The sequence below is a fragment of the Anthonomus grandis genome, chromosome 18 (genome assembly GCF_022605725.1).
Source record: "Anthonomus grandis grandis chromosome 18, icAntGran1.3, whole genome shotgun sequence".
NCBI lineage: Eukaryota > Metazoa > Arthropoda > Insecta > Coleoptera > Curculionidae > Anthonomus > Anthonomus grandis.
In genome coordinates, this window is record NC_065563.1 from 6,421,115 (window position 1) to 6,439,530 (window position 18,416).

The 18,416-nt window shown below is 30.9% G+C and overlaps 1 protein-coding gene across 1 annotated transcript in view; it reads left to right on the forward strand.

The window, feature by feature from the left end:
• The window catches only part of LOC126746908 (aldo-keto reductase family 1 member B1-like), a 62,705-nt gene that overhangs the window by 36,640 nt on the left and 7,649 nt on the right, over positions 1–18,416 (forward strand). The gene's annotated exons all lie outside the window — the stretch shown is intronic.

An 18,416-nucleotide genomic window follows, 5' to 3' on the forward strand; every position in this document is an offset into this window, starting at 1 on the left:
AAATGTTAAAGATTTATTGTTTGACCAATAACAAATAAATTGAATTTTTTTTGTTTGTGTATCTGATAATGTTATTATTGAATCCTCGTAGCAACACCTCGTATTAATTTTTATTTATAACTTAAATGGAAAATAATTTAACATTAAGCTGGTTTCTATCCTATCAATAATTATAAAAAATTAATATACAAATAATAATTATACAAACTTAACTTGTGTGTTATCTGTAAAGGGTTAGCTGTCAACTCAGTCATTCCAGTAAATTCTTTATCCTGATCAGGGTTATTACATAAAAAATCTGCTCCTTCTTTGTCATCTGTCAACTGTCGAATTACCCATAAGTATTTTTCTATGCCATAATTAATTAATAATATATAAAGATTTAGTTAAAATTAACCTGTTTGTTATTAAATGTCCAGCTCTAAACTTAACCGCACCAGTAGAATCTTATCAGAGCTATTACGTCAAAAATCCAGTTACTTATCTATTAACTAGCAGTTGTCAACTTACCACTAAATGGTGTTTTTGTGTCATATTTTTTTAAGAAAAAATCTAAATCTTTAACGGAAATTAAAATTAACTACTCCGTCATCTCTTAGCTGACAACTCAGCCATTCCAGTAGATTTTTTATCCTAACCAGGGTTGTTGCATCATAAATTCAGTTCTTTGCCTGTCCTCTATTAACTGATGACACAACAGGCTAAGAGATTTTTTTATCTCATAATTAATTAAAAAACTAAAAGATTTAATGGAAATAAAAATTCTCCTATTTGTCATCTGTCAACTTAACCGGAAGCAGAGAGATTCTCTTGTGGTTAAGTGGTTAAGATTCGAATTCGATCGCGAATTATAAACTCAAACCAGCAGTATGCTTTTTAAAAAAAGTTTTTTTTAACTAAACTTAATAATTATAACATTATCGTTCAAATTCTATGCTAGAACTAATCTTATAAAATCTAAAAACCACCTAGAAACAATGTAAAAGAATAAATGCCTATTCTGCTTATTCTACGAATAAATGCTTATATGCACACTTATTGAAATCGGTTCATGCACATAACTCCTCCTCCCTTAAGATTCTTCAACGTCGTCGTTAATAATGTCCTGGAGGGTCTTCAGAGGAATCACCTTATGTTTTCTTTGCCACAAATAAGTTATAACTATAATAACTATTACAAGGATTAGGAATAAAACAGAAGTGCTAATTACATGGCTTTTTTCTGGAACAGAGTCTTTAAATACAATTGGTTCCCTAAGATCTTCCTGGATTTTTTCAGGATACATTAAACGCTTAAGTTGTAAATTTAAATGAACATTTAAATCTAAAACGGAATTTTCAATTTCAACATTTTTAATGCTCAAATTATTCGATTGTAATGAATACTTATGCTGACCTATTATTACATTACATTGGCTTTGAATATGTGAACATCCCGTTAAATTATATATAACAAACTGAAAACAATTTTCAAAAATAGTTTCAGGGGATTTTGTACAAAATAATAGATCTTTATTATAGGTTAACGTGTGAATTTGATAGTTGTTGTTTATCTTTGCAAATGTACAGTCTGTTAACAAATTACAACCATTATAAATTGGATCCATACATATTCAATTCGTATTAATCTCTAAACATTTTTTATACCATAAATTGTTACAATAGAACTTACTAGGGCTCACTAAAATAGTGTCATTTGATGAAGGAATAGGGTATACAATTTGTAGGTTACATGTTTTTGTTCCAAAAATGAGGATCTTAATAACTAGAATTGCCATGTCATCGGATAAAATTAATCCAGTTTTACAAATTAATGTCAGTTCTGTAATATGTCTTATCGGCCATAATAAATTTTTAGGATATTGAACTTCTAAATACTTCCAAATTTCAAGTATTTCTTTAGTATTTAAAATTTCAAGATCTAGGCTTTGTAAATGGGCAAAAGTTAACGTGCGTAATAATTTTTCTAAATAAGAGTGTACATTTTTAATTTGAAGAATTTGATTTTGCATTTTAACTAAAAGCCTAATGGTGTTGTTTAAAACATCTCATCAGGGTGTGCCAACAAGGTGTACGGCAAAGATAGCGCCTTAACTATACGAGGTAGAGCAAAAAGTTCTACAGCAAAGTTGTAGGGTTGACAAAAACCTACGAACTAAAAATATTTTTATGTATACTGGGTGTGTCACGAAAAAGTTACTACACACTATCACGAAATTTTTTTTTTAAATGGTACGCCCTGTATATTATGGTACCAAAATTTGAGGCAAAAAGAGTACTTTACTTTGGTATAACGTTTTTAAAATTTCCGTGCGGCGATGCAACGTAATTAATTTGTTTATGTTTTTTTTTGCCTTTTAGAGGGTTCGTTTAAAAAATCATAATTAACTTAAAATTTATTCTGCGCCTATGAAACTTGTACCACAGTTAGTCTAGGGTACCTCCTCTAGGCTGACTATGATAATTTGTAATTTTTTAATACAGGGTGTTTTTAAAGAACCTTCAAACTTGCTGAAATTACATACGCAATATCTCAAAATTTTCAAATGGACATGGAACACCCTGTATATTTTTATCTAATTAAGTTTGTCCCTCAAATACCTTCATTTTTTATTTAATATGTGCTATAGCTAAACCAAGTATTTTTTTAGATATTTTAACTTTTCTGTAAAATACATTGCAACAAACGGGTATTTTTTAAGTTTTGATCAAGATTGCTTAGAAAAAATTATTGAAGAATTAGAATTATTACTTTTCCTACAATTATTATTATTATTATTACATACTTGACAAATTAACCAACACAATTATTCACCTAAACTGCTAAAAAAAACAGCAAAATTATATTACATACTAGTTAGGTACTTACATATTTTTGCATCAATGTACATCGTTACACTAATTTTAAAGTTTAAAGATCAATTACAATTATTATAAATTGTGTTCAGTATGACCTCCTAAATTTTGTACGCAAACATTTATCCTTTTTGAGAATGAGTCATTAACCTTTTCCAACATAATTGGCGTGACTGTTTGAAAAATCTCCCGAATTTAATTTTTCATATTTTCACTTGTGGTAGGAGTTGTTTGATAGACTTTTTCTTCACATATCCCCACAAGAAAAAATCCAGTTTGATCAAATCTGGGGACCTTGCAGGCCAAGGGACCGGCCCACCTCTCCTTATCCACCGGTCATCAAAATGCTCATTTAAAAAATTTCTAACATAATGAGCTGGAGCGCCGTCATGTTGAAACCAAATCTTACGAACCAAATCGAACATGGTCAGGCAACGTTTGTAGAAGGACATTAAAATCGTTTTGTAAAAAGTTTAAATACATTTCACCTGTAAGATGTCCATTAAAAAAGTGCGGTCCAATAACGTAATGTCTTATTATTCCTACCCAAACATTAAGCGACCATCTATGTTGATGATGAATTTCACGGGAGAAGAATGGATTGCTGGTGTCGTTATAATGAAAATTATGTTTATTAACACTGCCATTATTATGGAAAGTAGCTTCATCCGAAAAAAGCACAAAATTTAAAAATTCATGCTGACGAATCTTATTTTGCGCCCACTGACAGAATGTCATTCTTCTTTCATAATTCTGCGGAAGTAATTCCTGCACATTTGAATATGGTAAGGATGGAATTTTTCGCTTCGAAGCATGCGAGATATTGATGTTGCACTAAAGGGTAATTCCTTAGCAAGCTGCCTAACGCTTTTATGAGGATCTTCAACGACACTTAAAGCTACTATCATCCTGTTTTCCTTATTTGTAACTGGCTTCACCCGATCATATTTTCATAAATTACACTTCCTGTTCTCTCAAATCTTTCTTTTAGTTTTTGAAACACTTGTGCTTGGGGATGTCTCCTTTCAGGATAAAGTTGCGCATAAATTCTAGATGCCAAAAGGCTATTTCTTTCAGCAGCTCCAAGGGCATATATCATATCAACAAATTCCTCACGAGGAAAATTCATATTGATTACAAAATGAACAATAAAAATTAAAAAACGATTAACTAGCTCACTGATAATAATTTCTAAAATGGTTTTTGCACAAAAAACATTGATCTTGTCTACTGCTGTCAGAAAACTAATAATCTGATAATTATTATTTGACATTTAAACCAATGTTTCTAAGCAATCTTGATCAAAACTTAAAGAATACCCGTTTTATGCATAGCATTTTACAGAAAAGTTAAAATATCTCAAAAAGTACTTAGTTTAGCTATAGGACATATTAAATAAAAAATGAAGATATTCGAGGGACAAACTTAATTAGATAAAAATATACAGGGTGTTCCATTTAAAAAAATTGAGATAATGCGTATTTAATTTCAGCAAGTTTGAAAGTTCTTTAAAAACACCCTGTATTAAAAAATTTCAAATTATTATAGTCAGCCTAGAGGAGGTACCCTAGACTAGCTGTGGTACAAGTTTCATAGGCGCAGAATAAATTTCAAGTTTAATTATGATTTTTTAAACGAACCCTCTAAAAGGCAAAAAATAACATAAATAATTTAATTACGTTGCAACGCCGCACGGAAATTTTAAAAACGTTATACCAAAGTAAAGTACTCTTTTTGCCTCACATTTTAGTACTATAATATACAGGGCGTACCATTTAAAAAAAAAACATATTTTATAGTAACTTTTTCGTGACACACCCAGTATACATAAAAATATTTTTAGTCCGTAGGTTTTTGTCAACCCTACAACTTTAGTGTAGAACTTCTTGCTCTACCTCCTATAGTTAAAGCGCTATCTTAGCCGTACACCTTGTAGGAAAATTTTTCATTCAAATAATCACATAAAGGTCATATTTTGTGAAGTCGGTCATGACCAGATTGATCTCTAGGTACAAAGCTTTGATTGTCATTGAAATGAATGTATTGGCGAATCTGTTGAAATTTATTTACAATCATGACATTTCTCACTTTGGAAATTCTAAATCTTCACTCCAGAATGACCGGGAATTAAAAATATGGACTAAGGACATATATACTAGTATTCCTACATACTGCCGAATGTCAACATCTGTAAATGTCGGAGGCCTTTCTGGTTTTGCTTGAAAACTATAAAGATTCGTTTATTGTACAATCTTGTTTATTAGATCTTCAGAAAAAAAATAGCTAAAAAATTGATACGGGGTGTCCAGCTGCATGATGTTATCATCAAATTGTGTATTTCCGTGAAAGCGTAACTGATCCTTATTTAGCTCCAAACACTTCCGCTTCCAGGTGATGTTTTTGTTCCTTACCGAAAAGGTCTCCTTAACCATCTCTATGATCGGAACCTCATTTTTTTCTGTCTTTAATCCCTTTTTTACAAAATAGCATATTGTACTATAGGGAACCTTTATTAAAAACAATGTGTTTTGCAAAGCACTATAATCATTTGTGAACTGAGGATCATTCCTTAGATTGCTATAGACATTTAAAAAAATTTGTTTGGCGTCTGTACTTAAACAATTACGTTTTAAAACTGCTCGATTTTCCCCTGTAACTTCTACTTCCCTTGCTTCTTCCGCTGCTTCCTCAACACTAGAAAATGAACTATTAGAACTATCTGAGTTCAAATCACTGTCCAGATCACTCTTATTTTTTTCATCACAAATGTTATTGTCCTTCTTGTGCACCCACGTGGCTGTCCCATTGCAAAACACAGTAACTGCATTAATACACAAGTTGAGAAAAATCGATTTTTCTAAAATGTACAAGCCGCAAGTCATTATTAATATAATTATCAAAAAAATCTTATGGAATGTTAGATAACCTGCATTTACAATCTTTGAACTATTTTTTATTCAATTAATCAATCATGATAGTAGATCGGCAGTCCAATAACTAACTTTGCATAGATTTTAATAAAAAAATTGTTTTATATCAAAACACAGTAAATGTCCTTGCTGTGTTTTGTTATAAAATAAGATGTATTTAATTTTTTTTTACTGCACAGTAAGGGCTCTTACTGTGTTTTGACAAAATTTATTTAAAATATCAGTAGGTAAAAAATGGATATTTTAAGAAATAGAAAATACAATGCAAAACTACATTTTTATTATTCCGTAGAATAAAGGGGGAAACAAATTAGTAAATTTTTAACACAAAAACAAAAACAAAACATATTCGTACTAATAAGCTAACAAACGTCCATTAAAAGTTTGTTCGTAAGTCAAAACGGAACAAAAATTATACGAAACAGGTAACATAAAAAAACCAGACTAAGAATCGCCATCTATGGCTTCCAATTGTTCATGATTTACCAAGATGAAGTCCAAAGATGTTTCTGACTCTGGTAGGGCTTGCCAAAACACTTTTCTATTTTCGGGCATTAATGGCACTAAGTCTTTTAAAATAACAATTTTTTTTTCACGTGAAATTCCTCGTATATTTAAAGCATTGGGCGTAAATGTACCAGGAAAATGTTTTTTTTGTAAAAAATCCAATTCCTTGCATTCGTCATTGAAATCGGTTTTATATTTCATGCAATTACTTCCCCGTGTAAAGCAAACTTCTACTAAATTTCCTAACAAAAACCCCTTTAAAGGATCATCCGTTTTTTTTGTGGTACGTTTCTTATTTTGCCATAAGTGAAATTGATTTAATTCAAGTACTTCCAAATTTTTTCTAGTGTTTGACAAGTTCAGTTAATTCTTGAAAGTCGTAAATATTTCTGTTTCTTAGAATCTTTTGTTCTATATTTCCATGAACGCCATCGGCAGCCATGTGGGTATGTCCCTTTGTAAGATATCGTATAATGATCTCCTGTGGTCCGGAAGCACGAATAACCTCAGTAACCACGGACGTATAAAAAACCCAATTTTTGTTCTGGGATGTACAGTTATCAGCCCAGAAAATAAAATGGGAGACATCTCTTTCTTTTTTTGTTATCTGAAATAAAGCGTCAACAATTGCCTCAGCCTTGCGTCCCCCTAAGGCTTCGTGCCAAAGCACACAGTAACTTTTTGTTTTTAGAATTTTTATTTAAAGTGGCAAAAGTCAAGTTAAAGACCACAAGGCGGCTGGTGAAAATTGCACTTTTACTTTGCGGCATAATGGGCAAAATAATAACCTTTTGTAAGTCCATGGAGTAAATATGTTTCGTCGAACTTACTTTTTCTTCGGAGTCTTTTTTATAAAGAAGATTTGCCTCTTCAGCTTTAGCACGGTGAGAATCCAGCTGTTCCTGAATGCTATGATCTTCTTTATTTTCTAGCACATTCTTTAATATTTTGCAGTCCTCACAAATGTCTGATTTAGGCTGGCAAAGCGAAACATTCATCTGCTTAAAACTTGTCTGTAAACCTCAATTTTACAGACTGACGGATGTTTTGAGTTAAAATCATCATGCATTTTTTTAAGTATACGTTAAAATACAAATATGCCTAGCCAATGAGAGCGCTGCGGCATCCGTGAGGGCGTGGTATGCGCACCGCCAAATTCAAAATAGGAAATTTTCAATGTATGTAGAGTTTTTCTATTCATGTTTATATTTAATTAGGTTTTTATGATGCGTATATGTTTTAGATAAAGAAAAGTGCAATATGCATTAAAAACATTTAATAAGAAGATATTTTAGCTATTATTAGTAAATGGATTATTGATTTTTTTTAATATTTACACCGTGTGATCAATTATTATTTTAAAAATATTTTATAAATACTTACCAAATTTGGTTTTTATAGCAAATTATCTCTTTTATTGACGAAATTTCTTAATCATTTGGTATAGCGGTACGTGTAAGCGCAATGTATGAATTATTTAATTATTGTTAGTTAAATATTAAAAATGGGGTGATACGAAATTGAATTGGTGTGTAGAGCTGATAAATTAATTGGTTAATAGGTATAGGATGAGTGGATAAATAAGAAAGTTGGAAAATAAAAATAAATGGCAATTAAATTTTTTAACAATATATGGTGAACATTTTAAAGTTCGTATTTTTACATACCTCTATGTCATAATTCTAATATGCACCTTAGTAATATAATAATAATAATAATAATAATAATAATAAATAAATTTATTTGCCAGTAATAGTACAAGTTTACAATGCATTATTGGTATACATTCTTCATACATGATAAATGTATTACTGCAAAATGGAGTTTAAGGCAGTAAAACTGATATTGAATAAACTCCGTGAAAATTTTGTAACTGTAACTAACAGCAAAGAATATTAAATTAATATATAGATTCAATGTTAGCACAATAGCAAATCATAAGTAGTATGTAGTTTTATAATTTCAACACAAGTAAATTACAACACTGTTTTTACCTAAAACATTCTAATAGTTCCTAGTTCTTATACTTATAGTAGACGTTTGTACCTACCCAAAACACAAGTACACTATATCGTATGAAAAAAAAAGATAAATAAAAAACAACAAGACTTAGTGGTGTGTTAGCAAGTTATTTTTATATAGATATTTGAATTTTGTTGGCGTGAGTATTTTCATTTCGAGAGGAATATGATTGTATATTAGGTAAACATTATAAGAGAAAGATCTTGCAAACAAGGCAGTCTTATGGAAAGGAGGAGATATTAAGCCCCTATACCTTAGGTTTAAGTTGTGAACATCTGTTCTAAACTTTATTTTGTTGTACAAATATGGTGGACTTTTATTAAATATTATTCTGTGGAATAAGACAGCGGAGTGAAATGTACGGCGATTTTCCATATCCAACCAATTGCAAGTTTTGAGTTTGTGAATTACTGGCTCAAACTTCCTTATGCCAAATGCAAACCGCAAACACGACCTCTGAACTCGCTGTATCCTGTCCCTATCCTGTTTGGTTAGGCATGGACCATACAATGCATCACAATAATTAAAGTGGCTTAACACAAGAGCATCTGACAATGTTAATTTTAGTTTTTGACTTAGTGCACGCCTATGTGGATATAACAGCTTTAAATTTGCATACGCCCTCTGTACACACGCAGATACATGTTCGCTGAATCTTAAATCTGTATCTAAAATTACCCCCAAATTCCTAGATTTTTTTTCAAAGGTAAGCTCTGAGTTATTTAAATTAATTTTAAGTTGGTTTTCTAAGTCAATTTTTTGTTTTCCAAAAGCAAGTATTTTAGTTTTTAAAGGGTTTAATTTTAACTGGTGTTTTTCTAAGTTTCGAACTAGTTGATTCAAATCTTTATTTATGTTAAGTTGAGTTTGTGCCATGCTATTAGGTGTGACAGAGTATAATAATTGTTTATCATCAGCAAAATTATAATCAATACAGTGTTCAAGGGCATGTGTGAGATAACAGGTGTATATGCAGAATAGTAACGGGGATAGCCCGGAGCCCTGTGGAACACCACAGTGAAGCGACCCTTTGTCCGAACATCCCTTATCAGTTTCTACATATTGAACCCTATTAGATAAATAGCTTTTAATTAGATCGACAGCACTCTGTAAAAATCCAATATGCAATAGCAAAGCGAACAGAACCTGGTGGTTTACCTTATCAAACGCTCTTGTGTAGTCTAACAATATCAAAACACATGAGTTTCCAGAGTCTATATTTGACATTATTGAATCAACCACGTCCAACAATGCTGTACAGCAACTGTAACCTTTTCTAAATCCCGATTGTCTCAAGGGAAGGATATTGTGTTTATTCAGGTGTTCTATTATTCCAGCGGTTAAGATTTTTTCAAATATTTTCGAGCAGGGTGATAAAATGGATATGGGTCTTAATTCTGAAAGGTTTGTGGGCTCGGTTTTAGTTTTTGGCAACGGAAAAACCCTAGTAATTTTCCAGGAGTCTGGAAATTTAGATACGAGAATACACGAGTTATAAATATTAACTAAAATATTTAGAATCTGAGGGCAGCATAATTTTAGCATTTCACTGTTTAGACCATCCGGACCAACGGCATTTGATTTTATTGATGATAAGGCAGTGTAAACTTCCTGTTCATCCGTCAATCTAAAAGAAAAAGGCTCAATAAAGTTTTTTGCCGTACTAGTAGTATATAATAAAATCAAGTCCGGATCTGGTGGTTCAAGTTGAGAAAATTGAAGAAAAAAGTTGTTTATTTCATTCGGGTTATTAAGATTATTGGGAATGGTATCACCGGACTTTTTGTTTAAAATATTAAGATTCTTGAGAGTTTTCCATAAAATCTTTCCGTTGCCATTGTTATTCTCTAGTAAGTGTTCTAGGTAGGCTCTTTTTTCTCTATTTATAATACTAGTAGTTTCGTTTTTAATGTATTTATAGTAATTCCAATTTAGAGGGGTTTTATTTTTTTTTATTTTGTTATAAGCCCGATCCTTTCGCTTGATAAAACATTGAACAGCATAAGTACACCATGGCTGGTTTCTATGTTTATAGTTAATTGTTTTATAGGGAGCTAATTGATCAAATAAGTTAAGTATTGTATTAGTAAAAAAATCAACTTTCAACACATGATTATTTATATAATAAGTATTATTTAAAGGAGATACAGCCAGGCAGTTGAGCACGCTTTGTTTATCTATTTTACTTAAGCATCTTGACCTTATAGATTTGTAGGTGTTTACTACATTTTTAAAATAAGACTGACCAAATACTAAATAATGATCAGAGAGATTATTTACTTTATTAGTACCGTAAAAATCTTGCCTGGCTTCCTGCGTAGAAACCAAAATAATATCGATTAGTGTTGAGCTATTATTTGAGATTCTAGTTGGACTATTAATTGTTTGTTTTAGATCAAAGAGTTCTATTGTTTTCCTGAAATTCTGTGATTTTGTGTCCTCTATATTTAGCAGGTCTATATTTATATCTCCACCACATATAATATCATGGCAATTTGTATAAAGTTGTGATAAACTATTCTCAAGGGTATCCAGAAAATCTGAGACAGAGCCTGAAGGAGGCCTGTATACAGTGCCTTTTATAACGTTTTTGTTTTGAAGTTTAATTTTAAGCCATACCTCCTCTAGTACTGGCGAACAATTTAAATGTAGCTGCTCGAATTCAATTGAATTTGAAATAAATATACCAATACCTCCGCCTCTGCCTGCACTGCGATCTAATCTTAAAAATCTATAACCATCAACATTTAAAACATCGTCCGGTATACCACAATGCAACCATGTCTCACTCAGACCAACAAAGTCAAATTTTTTTTCCAACAAAAATGTTTTAAATTTAGCCAAGTGAGGTACCAATGATCTTATGTTATAAAATGCGAATGAGAATCCTTTCATTTTTTTTCCACTAAGTCCGATTAACTCTTGGAAATTCTTCAAAAAATGGCAAATGTAATCATGTTAATAGTTAAATTTGTTAATTAAATTGAGTACTTCAGTAACGTATTTATGCAAAGAACGAGAGAAGAATACAAAAAAGTGTTTTTCTTTTTTTCCCTTAAATAAAAAACGATAGGTTGATATAAGTTACAGATTTTTGGCTGCGTAGGATAGGTACTCTACTAACTTGATACGAATTTTAAAATTGAAATCAAAAACTTAGGGATCTAGTATATAAAGGTAAACAGAAGCTTATATATAAAAAAAAACAGGATATGAACAAAAGTGACAAAGAAAAAAAGAAATAAAAAATTCTTACTAAGTTAACGCATTTCACCTTTTTACCCCTAAAAAATTACAATGATTGTTCCAATTGTTTCTCAGTTTTTATTATTTCACTCTTTCCATCCTTCGTTACATAAATTTTCCCACTTTTTGACCAGGCGTTTTCTTTTCCGAATTTCTCTTTAGCTAGCTGCAACAGATGGTATTTGTGTTTTGTTAGTTCTTCAACAACGACCATATTGGATCCTTTAAGTATTGTTTTCTTGAAAAAAACTTCTTGCCTGGCTGCCACGGAGTTAAAAAACATTCTTACCGGCCGCGGTTTGCTGTCAGTCGGATTTTTCTGTCCTATTCTATGACACGCATCTATATCTAAAGTCAATTGTCAATAGTTATTTGAAAGTATATTATTTTAATTATTTTAAATTGTCCACTACCACTATACATATTCTATACATTACACTTTAGTGGTTGATATAAAGTATATATATGGTTTGAAAAGCTGGATAAAGGGTAAATATGACTAAAAAATCAAAGTATAAGAAATTATATTTTAACTTTGTTTATTTCAAATAATAAAAATCTATAAATTTATTTGTTATTTAAATATCATAATTTATGGTATTTTTAATATGAACAACCTCAAAATTTAATGCAAAGAAGCTAAATGTATTAATCTGGTATATAGTATGTAGACTCGCACTTCTTTAGCTTATTTGTCATCTCTGCTGGTCATGTATATACAGCCCAAACCATTCAAACTTCCATTCAATAGTTTTTTTTTGTAGTAACATGAAAAAAAAATTACTGCTCTGTATACATTTTATTTAATAAATATATACTCACAGAGGATCTTCGTCCTCGTTCCATGTCAATTTCAAGTTAATCCAATTAGTTTTTCTGCACCCTAAAAAATATTAAAAACATAGCAAACAAAATGTAATAGAAAATGATTAGTTAAATATTAACATATAAAATAAGCTAACATTTTAGTCTTAAAATAAAAGATATAAAAATAGTTATACAGAAACCAACACCTATGACGTCTTAAAATTTATTTTTACAATTTGAAACCTACACCAAATTAAGCCTTACAAAAACTATACCTAGTTATGTATATGACCTCTTACATAAAATTTGTATTTACAATTTGGAACCTGCACCAAACCTTACAAAAAATATACTTAGTTATATTATACTGATTATAACACAAAATACTATATAAAATACCACATCCTATTTTTGTTAACTTCACAGCTATACAAACATAGAAAATAGCTACAATTCAAATATTATTTAGCCATTAAATACACAAATAAATCTAGCTTATTTTTTATTTGGATAGTACATTTGTTTTTCAATTTTTCTTTTCTTTTCAATGCCCTGAGAATTTTGTTCCTCCACCTCTTTATTTTTAAATTTGTTGATTACAGCCATAAATCTGGCAAATGCATTTTTATCTAAACTTCTACCATAGCTACAAATTTCTTGCAATGCAATCTTAAAATAAGTATAAACGATGTAATAAAAATGTAACTTATATTTTACTCAAACTACTTCTCGATTTTCTTCAAAGTCCATTGCAGAACTATTGACTTTCATTTTTGAACTCTCCTGAATAAAATGGTTTACATCCTCCTGATAATTGATTTGGCTAGTTGTGGGTTGATTAACATACAAAACATTATCCTCTTCCTCTTCACTCACAGTTGGGGAACCTACAACAAACTCGCTCCTCTGCTCAAAAATGGCAACAGCATGTATATGTTTACAAAGTACTGTTTTGACAGAGTTTTCTGGACACTCACATCTGTATTTATGAAAACATATTTTACAGGTGTTACAGTATCCAGTGCGACATTGCTCATCACATAGTTCATGACAAGACACAACATAGAACTTACCACTTACCGAAACACTTTGTACTTTAAATTTTCCAAATTCTAAAAATTCTACCTTACCATTCATTTTTTCGGCTTTCTTATGGGCTACTATTACAATTTTATGCTGATAGCTATTTGAGTTTAGTCTTTCACTATTAATTATCCTCTTCCACATCCTCTCATCCACAAGTTCATCCAACAAATCCAGCAACTTTTCAACTCTACATTTACAAGATTGGTATTTAATTTCAATCTCAATTTTTTTGAATTGAGCAAATTATTTATACCTAAGATTGCGTCGACCTCCCATTTTATTGTATTTCAGTACTTTGTTTAAACTTTCTATAGCCATATTTGTATTTATACCAACATTTATTCTGTAGCAATGGGCCCACATCATGATCCTTTCTTCAGTTTGAAAATAGAAGCTGCAAACAAATAATATTACTATTTAGTCATAATTTTTGTTGGCAGTATTTTTATACTACTAACTTACGTCTGCAAGTATCTCAAGAAATCGTGTTCACCCTCCTCTTCCAAATGCTTAAAATAGTTTTCTTTTAACACCATAAAAGTGGCAACATTGGTCTCCTTTAAAATTTTCCTCATTTCCTTCTTCATATCTATTCTGTTTTCTGCCTTCTTCAATTTTGATCTTCCTTTGATGTTCCAATTCTTGATAATGTGCCATGAACAAAGAAGTCTTCTAGGTTTTTCTGCTAAATTCATCACCTTGATCCATGCATTATAATATTTGGGATCATCATCACTCATTATATAGTCGGTCTGAAGAGTCTCGCCCAGCCTTAGTTGAAGAGCCCTAAAAAAGATTTCTTGGATTACTTGGTCTAACCTGTTTGAAAGTAAAAATGCGACTGGGAAGCCCATATTATTTTCGTCCTTAACGAGAATTCTTGTTAGATCTAGATTTCTTCTATTTGTTCCGTGTGTCCCATCTATGCAAATAATCCTTTTAAAGTCCTTTAATTTTTTTTCCATTATTCCATTCATGTATCCCACAGCAAAATCATTATTATTCAATCCCGGATAACTATCGCCTAAAAATGAAAGCTCAATGTACATACAGGATGATCGATTAAAGATAGAATAGAAAGTTTTTTTAACTAGATACTTGTATATTTATTACATAAAATTTCATTTAAAAAATGCAACATCAATAACGTGAATCTTTTATTGTTCATGCCATTGTTTTGTTCTTTAAATTGCCTATAAATATCAGATACGTCGTTTACTTATATATTCTTGTAAATCATAAGCACATAATATGACATTGATAGTCACAAAACTTGGATATTTATTACGAAAAAAGTACAAGAAATAGAGATACGCCTGTTTGTCATATGAAAAGTACACTAAAGTTATATAACATAAAGGCTTAACTTAACTTTTTTGGCCTTTTTACACTTACGTCGGTATGTGGTAAAGGGGACAATATATTTACTTACTCTTAAAACATGCTTATTTTTTATTAGTGTATATTCATTTATGTACATACCTATTCTTTTGAATAAAAATGCATAATTTTTTCCTTGGCTATTCCATTCATTAATTTTTAAAGCTGTCGCTACCATATCATCAGCATCTCTTTTTTTGTCAATATTATACTTCCTTAACAAATATGCAAGGTCTCCTCTTGTTAGTAGGTTTAGTCTTTCTATTCTGTTGTTCTGAATTTTCCTAGCATCTTGAATAATCCTTTCGTTTGTCACTCCTGCAGTCAATTGCCCAACTACATTATTTTCTTCAGCCTTGGACAACCGTTTTGTTCTTAACTCATCTGCATGTCCTACATGAGTTTCCACAAATTTCACAGCAACTGATCCTATAGGTATTAAAATTATGAATGAATGTAACTACCTATATAAAAAATAATAAAAGATTACTACCGCTTGTTAAAACTTTTACTAAAATCCTTGAGGGACATGTTCCTTGAATGCGAATGCTTCCCCCAGACTTCTCACTTCTCACTTTGCACGGGCTATTAAATCCTAAAAGTAAACACAACAAAACATACTTATGTATGTTTGATAATGATAACTAAGACTTTGTACAACCTCTGATATCGCTCCTGTTGCAATGGTAAAATATGTGTTCTTCCCCATTCTTAAACTTGTTTCGGGTCTGACAAGCATAATCTACTTCCCTATTATCTTGTGCCTTCTCTGATTCCTGATTCTTTGACAGTTATATGGTGAATATCAAGCAAATGTTTGTTTAAACAGTTAAAATATGAAAATGTTTGGATATCATTAGTACACATTGGACATATAATGTGTTTTATTTGTTCCTTCCCAACAAATTCAGGGTGAAACTTTTTCCAATGCCTGTTTCTGGTAGATGTGCTCGAAAATTCCTTATCACAAACTTCACAGATTGCATTTTGTTGACTGCAAAATAAATAATTATTCAAATTAGAACTAAAAAAATTATATGTATCTTACCTTAGTGATGCCATAATTGTCTAACAGACAGCCACAGATAAGTGCAAATATTGGTTTAAGTGGAAGGAAATTATGCACTAAGAAACACTGGCGAGTTTATGGAAAGGTAATGAAACTCAAACACTAAATTGTTTGTTTTTGAGCCCAAAACCAGCACAAATATGGATTTTATAGATAATGGAGTAAACACTCAACACTATACAGTATGAATTTTCACTCAAATAGTCGCAAAGTTGATATAATTGTTAATAATTAAATCAATTATTAGGAAGCAAGCAAAGCAAATAAAATCTGCAATATAGGTTAAGTTAAACAGAACCAATCCGTTGATTTTCAATTTCCGTAGCTAATCGCAACGAAATTTGACGTACGAACTTTCACGAAAGGATCAGCAGGGCTGCTCCACTCTCAATTTCTCTGATTGGCTGGGCATATTTGTATTTTAACGTATGCTATTTTTTTTATAAGCTAACTCTCTTGGTAAGTATGTAATATTAGGAGCGTTTTTTCTGCGATAGTGGCTAATGGAGGGTTTATACGACTTAACGTGGTCTTTGATTAAATCTTTATTCAAATGCTTTCGGCAGCCTCCTCTTCGTTCTTTAATTTGATTACCATAAAAACCTTGTTTAATGGTCAGAACTAACTCGGTTATAACTGAATCGTTCGTATATCCCAGAGTATTTAAAAATGTGCACCGGCATACGTCTAAATCTGTGGAATTTTCAAGTGGTAAAGAATAACGCCTTGATTCGCACCTCTTACGTATTGCTGATTGTGTCCTCCGCTTAACAGAAACTAGTTTTATATGTTTTTATAGCCATTTTCGCCTACTTCTGTAATCTAGGTTCCATCCATATTTTTTTTCGGTGATCTTCTACTAGTTGCACATTCTACTACACTTGCCTTTACACGCTGGTCTTATTGGATGCTTTTCTTTACACCTTTGGATTTTTTCTTTTCCCTTTAGCTTTTTTTCAACTATTTTCTGCTGCTTCTGCTCTGCCTTACGATTATCTTCATTAACCATTTCGACAGTATTATTAACCTAAAAAAAAAAAAAAAAATTTGTTTATTGTTAATAATATAGGATGGCGCGACGTTTCGATTAGTAAGGATAACCAACGAGTATCAATTTTTAAGCTAACTAGTTACTAAATTTTTAGTTTCCTTTAAAAATATAGGCTAGATTTAGATTTCTTTCAAAAGATTGAACACTTACGTTTTTGTTATCGGTAGCTGGATTCTAAAATAAAAGTAAAAAAAAGTTTCTTGATGATTTTTTTTCATTAATACGGGTGCATTAGCAAGGCGTACCGTAAAATAGTGTCTAAACTATACAGGGTGAAAAAAAATATGTCGCGTGGTTATAAGGTTGACAAAAATCTATAAACTAAAAATAATTTCACGTATACAGGGTGTTTCAAAAAAAGTTTCAGAAGAATATGTAGTTTTTTTAAATGGAACACCCTATATATTATTTTATTTTTAGATTCCACATGAAATTCTAAGAAATCTGATGTAACATTATGTTACATTTTAATTAAGTAGTTTTTGAATTAGAGACAGTTGAAAAACGACTTTTTCCAACTTTAAAAGGTTATAATCTAAAAATAAAATAATATATAGCGTGTTCCATTTAAAAAAAAAACTACATTCTTCTAAAACTTTTTTTGAAACACCCTGTATACGTAAAATTATTTTTAGTTTGTAGATTTTTGTCAACCTTATAAATACGCGACATAAAAAATTTTCCACCCTGTATAGTTTAGGCATTATTTTAGCCGTACGCCTTGCTGATGCACCGTGTATAATATTTTACCAGAAAAGCAGGCTCCTTAGTTTTAGCTGATTGCATGTCCATGATATTACTTTGTTCTATACAGTAGATACTCAATACCGTGAACTCAAAAAAACAAAGGCTGTTCACATTATCGATTTATTCACGTTAACGAAGGTTACACTTTATGTGTACTAAACATTTATAATTACCAAAAGTAACAGAAACAAAACGTAATTAACATAACATAAAGTTCATATTCTTACTTAAAAATATTACTTAGTGTAAAGAAAAAAAGATACAACAAATTTCAAACTTAAAGAATTTAGTTTTTCTTAAAGAAGTCTGAAATTTTTGTTTGCTTTTTAGGTTGTTTTACTTTTAACATCACAGCTTTCTCTCTTAATTTTTTTAAGACTACAAGGTCATTTATGTCAATTTCATTTTCCTCTGCTGCCCACAGAATCGCTATATTAAAGGCATTAATTGCCCTATCTAATGGAATTTTATTTGAGGGTTCCTGCTCAACCTCATTTAATACTTCTGCTTCATCCGATTGACATTCTTCAATGTCGTCCTCTGCAAAATTATTGTCACAGTGATTCCACTCCTACAATGTCAGAATCTTTAAAAGTTCCCTAAAAAAAATTGTAATCCAAATTAAGACTTAATATTCAAATATAAAATGAGACCAAGAGATTCAGATATGGGTTTCTGAGCAGAGCTACATTTTCATCATCACTGTCTACATCATG